The sequence below is a fragment of the Maniola jurtina genome, chromosome 25 (genome assembly GCF_905333055.1).
Source record: "Maniola jurtina chromosome 25, ilManJurt1.1, whole genome shotgun sequence".
NCBI lineage: Eukaryota > Metazoa > Arthropoda > Insecta > Lepidoptera > Nymphalidae > Maniola > Maniola jurtina.
In genome coordinates, this window is record NC_060053.1 from 4708463 (window position 1) to 4719009 (window position 10547).

A 10547-nucleotide genomic window follows, 5' to 3' on the forward strand; every position below is an offset into this window, starting at 1 on the left:
ATAAGTTTGACGTGTGTATCTGTGTATCTGTCTGTGGCATCGTAGCGCCTAAACGAATGAACCGATTTTAATTTAGTTTTTTTTGTTTGAAAGGTGGCTTGATCGAGAGTGTTCTTAGCTATAATCCAAGAAAATCGGTTCAGCCGTTTATCAGCTTTTGTCTAGTTTTCTTGTTACTTTTACTGCTTTATTGACTCCAACTATTATTTGCCATTGATAAAAAAAAATGTACTGTATACTTTTAATCAAATCCCACTGAAGAATTGCCTTTCATTTATTACAAAATGATAACAAAGGCTGTAGGTATTGGAAAGGGTTTTGCAGCTAGGCAAATTTTAGGCTCTCTCGTTTCAATGGGCGGACTTTAATTGTCAAAGTTTTAAGCCCTTTTGAGCCCTTTAATACGTGCCTCGAGTTTCGGTCGCGTTGAGCTATTTTTTGTGAACTTTTATAACCCGACTCTTTGGGTTTCCCTCTCTCTGCATCGTGATTCTCATTTCTGAGGGTCATCATCATCATCTCAACCCAAATAATAATCACACTAATATTATAAAGCCGAAAGTTTGTATGTGTGTGTGTGTGTGTATGTTTGTTACTCCTTCACGCAAAAACCACTCGACTGATTTGGCTGAAATTCGGAATGGAGATAGATAATATCCTGGATTAGCACATAGGCTACTTTTTATCCCAGAAAATCAAAGAGTTCCCACGGGATTTCGAAAAACCTAAATCCACGCGGACGAAGTCGCGGGCGTCAGCTAGTAAGATAATAATAATTATAACAATACGAGGTTCCGTGGCAGTTCGCTCGCTGCCAGGATGCAAAAACCGGTCTTGCTAGACTCGGCTATAGGATAGTCCGCCGCTTTCTCAACCTGTCGCCCTGACCCTCGGCCGTTTGGTCTCCCCTGCCGGGGTGTAATCCTCCGCCCGGTACAAATATGTATTTATGTAATGTATAAGTAGGTTTTATCCCACTTCTGAGATGAAACAGTGGGTTTAAATAAAAAGAGCAAATCAGTATAATCGCCCAAATTTATTATTGTTCTATCGTACGCATTGTAAGCTGAAACTATGTCCAATTGTGTAAACAAGTGTAAATTATATAAATAGTAACAAAGTAACAATAGTAATAAAGCAATGAGTGATTTGTATTAGTGTGTTTAGTGAAGTGACATAATAAATTTGGGCGATTATATTGATTTGCTCTTTTTATTTAAACCCACTGTTTCATCTTATTTATTTTTATACTATGTAAGTATATTATATTTCCTTTCGCGTCTATAATATGCAGGTACAATGTACATATTATGATGATAAGAATTGTTAAAATCATTCTACGGTCAAGCAGAGTGAATGAAAATACTTTTCATCTTTTACTTTTTGCGGAATTTTCATATCTCAAAGGATTCGTTTCTTACTTTAATGTCGTATAACGGAAGCTTGAAGGCAGACGAGTCTTTGTTTTTGTTTCATACAAACTCGACGCGGCGGGAATCGATCCCGCGACAATTGGCAGCGGGGCATGTGTGGAATGCGCAGACTGGCGACAGCAGATACTAGGCAAGACTAGGACGAGGAAGTTTCAACAGTGCTCTCTCCGTCACTTACTCCATACAATCGTAGTTCCAATTTCATTTGAATATTAAGCAACAAAAGTCCATGAAATTTTGCAGACATATTCTAGAAACTGGTGGTGGTGTTTTAGATTTTTCTAAAAATATGTAGTTTTAAAATAACAGGGGCCCAAAGATTTGTATGTGAATTATTAAGACCGCGTAACTTTGAAACCGAATAATTTAACAGAAATCTGGAAAACCATAGGCATAGATATTAGTTTCTAGAATATGTCTGCAAAATTTCATGGACTTTGGTTGCTTAATATTCAAATGAAATTGGAACTACGTTTGTATGAAGCGAGTGACGCGACGGGGAGACCCCACTTAAGAGAAGTGACCCTAGCTAGCGCATTTTACAGTGAATCACATTCAAATTTTTTAGTCGCATTTAAGAAACAAAAGTCTGTGTCTGTGGTTTTACAGATTATCTGTAAAAAACCGGGCAAGTGCGAGTTAGACTCGAGCACTAAAGGATTCGTACTCGGGTATATTTTTCATCATTTTTCACGTTAAATCAAAAACTACATTATGCATAAAAATCTGTACAGGTAAAGCCCTTCCATATGATACTCCACTTGGTATAGTTATGTTACTTTGAAAATTGAAACATATTTTAATTTATTTATTTTGAGATGTAACCACAAATTCACGGTTTTCGTATTTTTTCCTTTACTTGTGCTATAAGACCTACCTACCTGCCAAATTTCATGATTCTAGGTCTCCGGGAAGTACCCTATAGGTTTCTTGACAGACAACAAAGTGATCCTATAAGGGTTCCGTTTTTCCTTTCGAGGTACGGAACCCTAAAAAATGCGGCATGCCGCAATGTCGTACTATGTTGCTTTGGTGTAAATGAAGCTTTACATCAAGTGACAGTAACAAGTCAAGTTTTTAGTAGTTAATAACAAATTAAACAGCAAATAATGAGTGTCTTGGCTAGAGTCTGCGGTACACAGAGATTGCCAAATCGTCGCCTCAGTGCTTGTTTGTCTTATCTACCATTGGGTAAATTTTACAGTAGAAGAGTTTTTGTCCTATCTCTTTTTAAGAGCTTTAGTTTCTAGATTTCAAGGTTTTTCTTAATAGATGAGTTACCTATGTATTGACAGCTACAACATTCATAAGAGATGATAATTAATTATAGCTTATTTTACAGGTTTTGTATGGAGATAGAACAAACATGCACAAATATTATTATGAATGTGGACTTAGAACATTACCTTATTACAGATAGGACAAAGTGACTGTTCCATTTTTGCATGCTTATTTGTTCTATGTTCCAAATACATATACAGGATGTTTTTTGACAATTTCTTTCGAATTGTGATTTGAGTTTGAAAGAAGAAGACAAACAAACAATCTTTAATTGAAATAGAATTGCCAATCGTATTTTTTTTTCATCAACCGACTTTTAAAAAAGAGGAGGTTCTCAATTCGTCTGTATTTTTTTAATGCTTGTTACCTCATAAATTTTGACTGGGTGAACTGATTTTGATGATTCTTTTTTATTTGAAAGCTGGTGCTTCCCGTGTTTAACCCTGACCATTTCAATTTGGTCCAGTTTAGTCGGTTTTTTAAAAAAGTTTATATTATTGGAGAAATATTAAAAAATAGTACTACTGCTTACCACACAGATTAAGAGCATCAGGGACTGGATTTCTAATACAAACTTTCTTTTATTTTTTAAGGTTGGCGGTGTTAGTTAACATCGCATAGTTTTTTAAGGTGCTCATGAAATAACAAATGCAATAAAAGATTTTTTTTATTATAACTGTCTTTTACTTAAAACAGTGCTTGCTTAGAAATACTTTTTTTTTTTTTTCTTACTGTCTTGTCTTTTGTAGGCTTCCTCGCAATTTTCTCTTCTTTAGCTTTATTTCCTGCACTTAATGTCTTCTTCTTATTTTTGCCTTCTTTGGTTTCATTTACTTCTGTGTGTATATCCTTTTCATTTTTTCCTCCTTTAGTTTTATTTCCTGCATTGAGTGTTTTGTTCTCGTTTTTACCTCCTATTATTTCATTTCTTGCATTGAGGGTCTTCTTTGCTATTTTCCTATTTTTTTAATTCTTTTTCATCTGCTAGTTTATTCGCATCGATATTTTCTTTTTCGTCCTTCCATCGTACAGCTTTTTTAATAAGACTCTCCATATACATTTTGTCTTCTACTGGCATATATTTGAACATGCTCCGAATGTCATCAATTTTCTTTTTCGTTAATGTTTTATTTTCCTCTTTTATGATAATTTCACTTAAAATAGTGATTTTTTTCTTTCTTATGTCAATTGTCTCTTTTGCTCCAGAAAATGAAGTTTGATATTTAATAATATACCACTCTTCTTTAGAATATGTTATTGATTTGACTTGTTTATAAGGTAACTGATGGAAACCAAATTTTCTAGCTTCAGACTGAAATGATAAAAAATCGGGATCCTGCATTTGTGTAAAAAATAGTTTTAGAACATTTGATTTTATCTTAAGTAGGGCACGTAGTAGAGATAATGGACTGTATATTTCTTGGTGTCTTAGGTTTCTTTCTATCATGTTTCAATCATGTGAGGATGTTTAGTCATAAAAAAAAATCAACACCCTGTTGCAAATTCATAACGCAATTGAGTGTAAATTAAAAAGTACTTACTGCTCAATTTGCGGCTGCTTCTGCTCGTATGCACTTTTATAACCTGTTCTAGACATGATATTTTGTCAATATCTAGAACAATTTATGCACTAAAAACACTACAATTTATATAATTTTAGAATTATTTCTTAGTAACGAGGTAATTCTCCCGACGTCTCAGCCAAAGTGACGAATCAAAACAAAATGGCGGACATGGCGCGCCGCGGCACCGCGGTCTGTGATTGGTCGATTCAAAGGATATAGAACACTCAAGAACTCAACGTCTCTTACGATGTGGGACTTAAAACAAACACTGGACATAGTACAAATAAGCACAAAATTTTCATTGCAGTGTCGTGTCACTAAAAAAATTTAATGAGTTTTTTTGTTGTATTTAAAAGAAAAAGTTTAAAATCTTCCCTAACAGCAGGATTGAAATTTAAGCCGTAACAAATAACGCATTAAAAGTTATTTTCGAAAAATTTGGTAGATAGAACAAAAAAGCACTGAGGCGACGAAATGCGTTGACCGGATTTATATCCCCCGTCTAGGTCGTTGACCGGATCACAGAGGTTTTTGGGGATCCATTATAAAACAATAAACTCTTAAGAGGAGTTTAGAGGAATTTATTCGTATCGCGCTCCAAATAAAAAGAGTTTGGTTCTCATATTTTGTACATTTATCAATCAAATTCAAAGATTTTTTAAGATTCTTAAAAATCCTTAGACCAAAGGTTACACCGAAGAAAGGAGACGCATTAGACTAGTTATATATAATATGCTAACCATGTTTAAATAATTTTAACTGAAACTTATTAAATAAAAAAGCCAAATTATTAAACAAAGGTTCTTTTGTGTAAGTATGATTCACATTTTTAATCGTACCACAAAAGAATTTTTATAGGTTTAACGACTTGTAGAAAAACCTAAGTTCAAACAACCTTTTCGTATAATATGTAGTATTTACCTCCACAGAGTTCAAAAATGAGGTTAAAAAATTAATATTCTGTTTTATATTAAATTCATATACACTTCATATTATAGGCAAAATTTAAAGGCTTAGCCTTACTAGATTAAGGTTCTAGTACCACTAAGCACGCACCTCTAACTTTTAAGAGTTATGTGTGTTTTTAACCCCCGACCCAAAAAGAGGGGTGTTATAAGTTTGACGTGTGTATCTGTGTATCTGTGTGTCTGTGTATCTGTGTATCTGTGTGTCTGTGGCATCGTAGCGCCTAAACGAATGAACCGATTTTAATTTACTTATTTTTGTTTGAAAGGTGGCTTGATCGAGAGTGTTCTTAGCTATAATCTAAAAAATTGGTTCAGCCGTTTAAGAGTTATCAGCTCTTTTCTAGTTTTCTTGTAGAAAAGAAGGTTAGATAACCGTTAGGTTCATAATATTATGTCAATAGACAAATGTCAAGCTGTCAAGATGGACGTTGCCTAAATACATAATTATTTATTTGAAAATGATGTTTTGGAAAACTCAGATAGTTTGGATCGTCGGGGGTGTTATAAATTTTTAATTTACACTTGTAAACAATTAAACATAGCCTCGATAGCTCAACGGTTGAGGAGCAGACTAAATTCCGAAAGGTCGTCGGTTCAAATCCCACCGGTGCACTATTGTCGTGTCCACTCCTGGCCCAAGCTTTACGCTTAATTGGAGGGGAAAGGGGAGTATTAGTCATGATTAGCATGGCTAATATTCTATAAAAAAAAATATCACTTGCTTTAACGATTAAAAAATATTGTGAAGAAACCCGCATGCCCGAGAGTTTACCATAATGTTCTTAAAGGTGTGTGAAGTCTGTCAAATATTACCATGACGTCACTTGCCATCAAATGAGACCCGTGTGGTACCATGAGCTAAAAATAGGGATAATTAAACCCAAGTAATGTACATTACAGTTATAGGAACATTAAGGTCATGGACGAAGAGTTCAGACTGTTTGGTCGATATTTTACTGACATTATACCTACTTGCTTATGACTTTATAGTTTAGAATGGTTTTTATTTAAGGTACGGTTTAAGGATGCTTTATGCTAGACCGAGCCGGGCCCGAGAGGCCCGGGAAGTCTTAGTACTTTGCTGAAGTCCATGATACACAAGACACAAAAAACTTAATTCGCTATCATCCGCCGAGAAGCAAACCCGGGACCTTCCACTAATAAGAACATAAGTATTCCTTACAGTTCAATCGATGGGGGGGAAATTGGTCTAAAATTCAGTTGTAAGATTTAACTTAATTTATAGCTAACATGGCGAGTTAAATAAAAGCTTGTAAAAATAAAGTAAGTGTATGTTAACCCCCCCCCCCATACATTAAGATTGCATATTTTTATTTTCTGTTCGACGGTTAGTTAAAACTTCATTTTGTAAAAGTTTTCAAATCAATTTTCAGGGTTCCGTACGGTTCCAAGGGTGCCAACGAGACCTTATAACAGAGCGTCCGCTGTCTGTCCGTCTGTCGTTCAGCGGGCCGTATCTTATGAACTGTAATAGGTAGAGAGTTGAAATTTTCGCAGTATGATTTAAATTGCTGCTATAACAACAAACAATAAAAATTTCAAAATGGCGCCATGAAAATTTAAGAAAAAATTAAAAGAGTTATTTCTTGTATGATGGTACGGAACACTTTGTGTGCGAGTTCGCACTTGACCGATTTTGTTTTATAAGTATATGCTAGTCTCAACAATCACGCGCATATAAGATCAGCGACGTCCAAACTTTACGCAATTTAAAGTTTTGCAAGTCATATTTCTTGGCGACTATTAAAAATGTATAGACTTGATAGTTCGTTGAACAAAATTGAAAAGAAAAATCTGTTTATCCTGTATCCTTTCTAACTACAGCGAGCTTTGAATTATTAAGAAAGATAAATAAATAAAGTTCAAAAAATAAATACATGAGTTTATTTCAAGCAACCAAGATTCGTAATCCATACTAATATTTGCTTCTAAATATAACAAGTGTAAATTAAAAATTTATAACACCCCCGACATGTAAAGGTTACAGTAACTAAGTACAAAAGAGCTGATAACTTTCAAACAGCTGAACCGATTTTCTTAGATTATATTTATAACACCCCCGACATGTAAAGGTTACAGTAACTAAGTACAAAAGAGCTGATAACTTTCAAACAGCTGAACCGATTTTCTTGGATTATAGCTAAGAACACTCTCGATCAAGCCACCTTTTAAACAAAATTACTAAATTAAAATAGGTTCATTAGTTTAGGAGCTACGATGCCACAGACAGATACACAGATACACGGATACACACGTCAAACTAATAGCGCCCCTCTTTTGGGTCGGGGGTTAAAAAAGGAAAAGATGACTGACTGATAACTGACTGACCTATCAACGCACAGCTCAAACTACTGGATGGATCATGCTGAAATTCCGCAGGATCAGTCAGTCACATTTTCCTTTCATATGTATATAGACTAGAGGATGCCCGCGACTTCGTCTGCGTGGATTTAGGATTTTAAAGATCCCTTGGGAACTGTTGATTTTCCGGGATTAAAAGTTGTCTATGTCAATAACAGGGACGCAAGCCACCTCGGTACCAAATTTCATACAAATCGGTTAAGCGGATGGGTTTATAGGAATCCCGTGGGAACTCTTTGATTTTCCGGGATAAAAAGTAGCCTATGTCCATCCTCGGGATATAAGCCTGTACCAAATTTCGTCAGACTCGGTTAAACTATTGGGCCGTGAAAAGGTAGCAGACAGACAGACACACTTTCGCATTTATAATATTAGTAAGTAAGAAGTACGATTATAAGCACTCGATTAGATGGAATAGATACTTCATCCAGAATTCCAGACATAAGAAATTATACAAATGGGTATATATTACAAATCGTCCCGAATCACGCAATTGTGTCCATTAATTAATTATTCTCTGTCTGTGACTGCTTGATTTATGTTTATGAGCCATTAACAGGACTCTCTCCGTCGCTCGCTTCATACAATCGTAGTTCCAATTTCATTTGAATATTAAGCAACCAAAGTCCATGAAATTTTGCAGACATATCCTAGAAACTAATATCTGTGCCTGCGGTGTTTTAGATTTTTCTAAAAATATGTAGTTTTAAAATTACAGGGGCTCAAAGATTTGTATGTAAATTTTTAAGACCGCGTAACTTTGAAACCGAATATTTTAACAGAAATCTGGAAAACCACAGACATAGACATTAGTTTCTAGAATATGTCTGCAAAATTTCATGGACTTTGGTTGCTTAATATTCAAATGAAATTGGAACTACGTTTGTATGAAGCGTGTGATGGAGAGACCCCTCATAACATAGATGCCTATTCGGGGATAGTTTTGATATACGATAAGTACCTTAGGGGATTCTAAATAATTAGTTCTAAGCGATGAAGTTTTCCAAGCGACAAATAGTTCGAAAAATCTGACTTTGCAATTTGGCATTGTAAGGCCTGTCTCGTGCATCGAGTGATTTTGGGATTTGTGATATCGTCCTTTGTTTTTAAGTGTATCCGTGTATATTTTTACCCGACTGCAGCCAAAAGGAAGGGTTATGATTTTAGCAGTCTATGTATGTATGTTTGTATCCAGATTCTGTGTGTTCCACTGTAGCGCTTAAACTACTGGGCCGATTTTGATGAATGAGGTGTCAATTGATTCGTTGTAAAGACCCGGCTGACATAGGCTATATTTTATACGAAAAAAATGACCCAACGGATGTTACTTACACCAAAAAATTTTTTTTTGCTATTGTATCGAGTGGGGTGTCAAATGAAAGACGAGAAAATTCTGAGCTCATGAATATAAATGTACAATAACAATAAAATATACCGAGCGACAGAAAACAATTTTACTCTAATATTTCAGCGTTTATTAAGACGATCGCAGTCGGGTTTTAGTTTTCAACTTTATTATTACTTGTGATACCTACTGTAGTTAGCAATAAAGGTGTTTAAATAAATGAATAATTCATATGCTGGTATAATTGTTATAAAATTTACAACAGTTATAAATTTTGCCGTGCCCCAAACCTTTCAGTTAAAACAACAATTGAAACAGTAATTTAACGCATATTTTATTAGTCGACATAATAATCGTAACAGTATATATCCTTTAATTAAGAGAGACCCGGTTCCCGAAAACTCTGGACATTAATTAACTTTAACCCGTAAGTTAAAGAAAATAGCACTGAAAGGTAGGATTTAGCTAATTGTTCCTGTACGAAGTTCTCGGTGAAATAACAAAGTGGGACGAGCTCATTAAACATCCAAAGCTTGGAAAATATTTGTTTTTAAGGTTTCTTAAGGTAAGGTAGGAGAAAAAAACCGGCCAAGTGCGAGTCAGACTCGCGCACCGAAGGTTCCGTACTTGGATAATTTTCCCCGACATTTTGCACGATAAATCAAAAACTATCACACTATTATATTATAAAGGCGAAAGTTTGTATGTGTGTGTGTGTGTGTGTATGTTTGTTACTCTTTCACGCAATAACTACTGAATGGATTTGGCTGAAATTTAGAATGGAGATAGATTATACCCTGGATTAGCACATAGGCCACTTTTTATCCCGGAAAATCAAAGAGTTCCCACGGGAATTTTAAAAAAACCTACATCCATGCGAACGAAGTCGCGGGCATCAGCTAGTGAATCATATAGCTTGATCATTAGAACCATACAAGTTTTTATAATTTAAACTCAATCTGACAAGTGCAAGCAGCCGAAAAATGGTCGTAACTGATTTACCAAATTTGCCAAATTCGACAGAATGACAACATTCTGAACACTCTCGATCACTTTTAAATAAAAAAAACGAAATTAAAATCGATCCATTGGTTTAGGAGCTACGATGACACAGACAGATACACAGATACACACGTCAAACTTATAACACCCCTCTATTTGGGTTGGGGGTTAAAAACGCACATACCTAACTCAGAAAAGTTAGAGGTGCGTGGCCGGGATCGAATCCCCGACCTACGATTAGGAGGCGGACGTCCTAACCACTAAGCTATAACAGCTTCATCATTCTTAAAATATATGTTGCATTAAAAAGATCCTCGACGCTCAGAAAGAAAGTACTTAAGAGGATCATTGTCAACGATCCCCCGTCGATTTCCTACGTATGATATTATTGTTCTCATCTCTATCTGCCCTGGTTCGTGTATTCTCGGTTCCTAGATCGGTGCATTTGTGATAACCAATTCTAATTGCTGTGATTGGCTGAATTTACCATGTTCTTGCTGCGACAGTGAGTTTGAGCCACTAGCGGAACAATGTTAGCCGGTCAGAAATGATTGCAATTAGTCAACCTGTA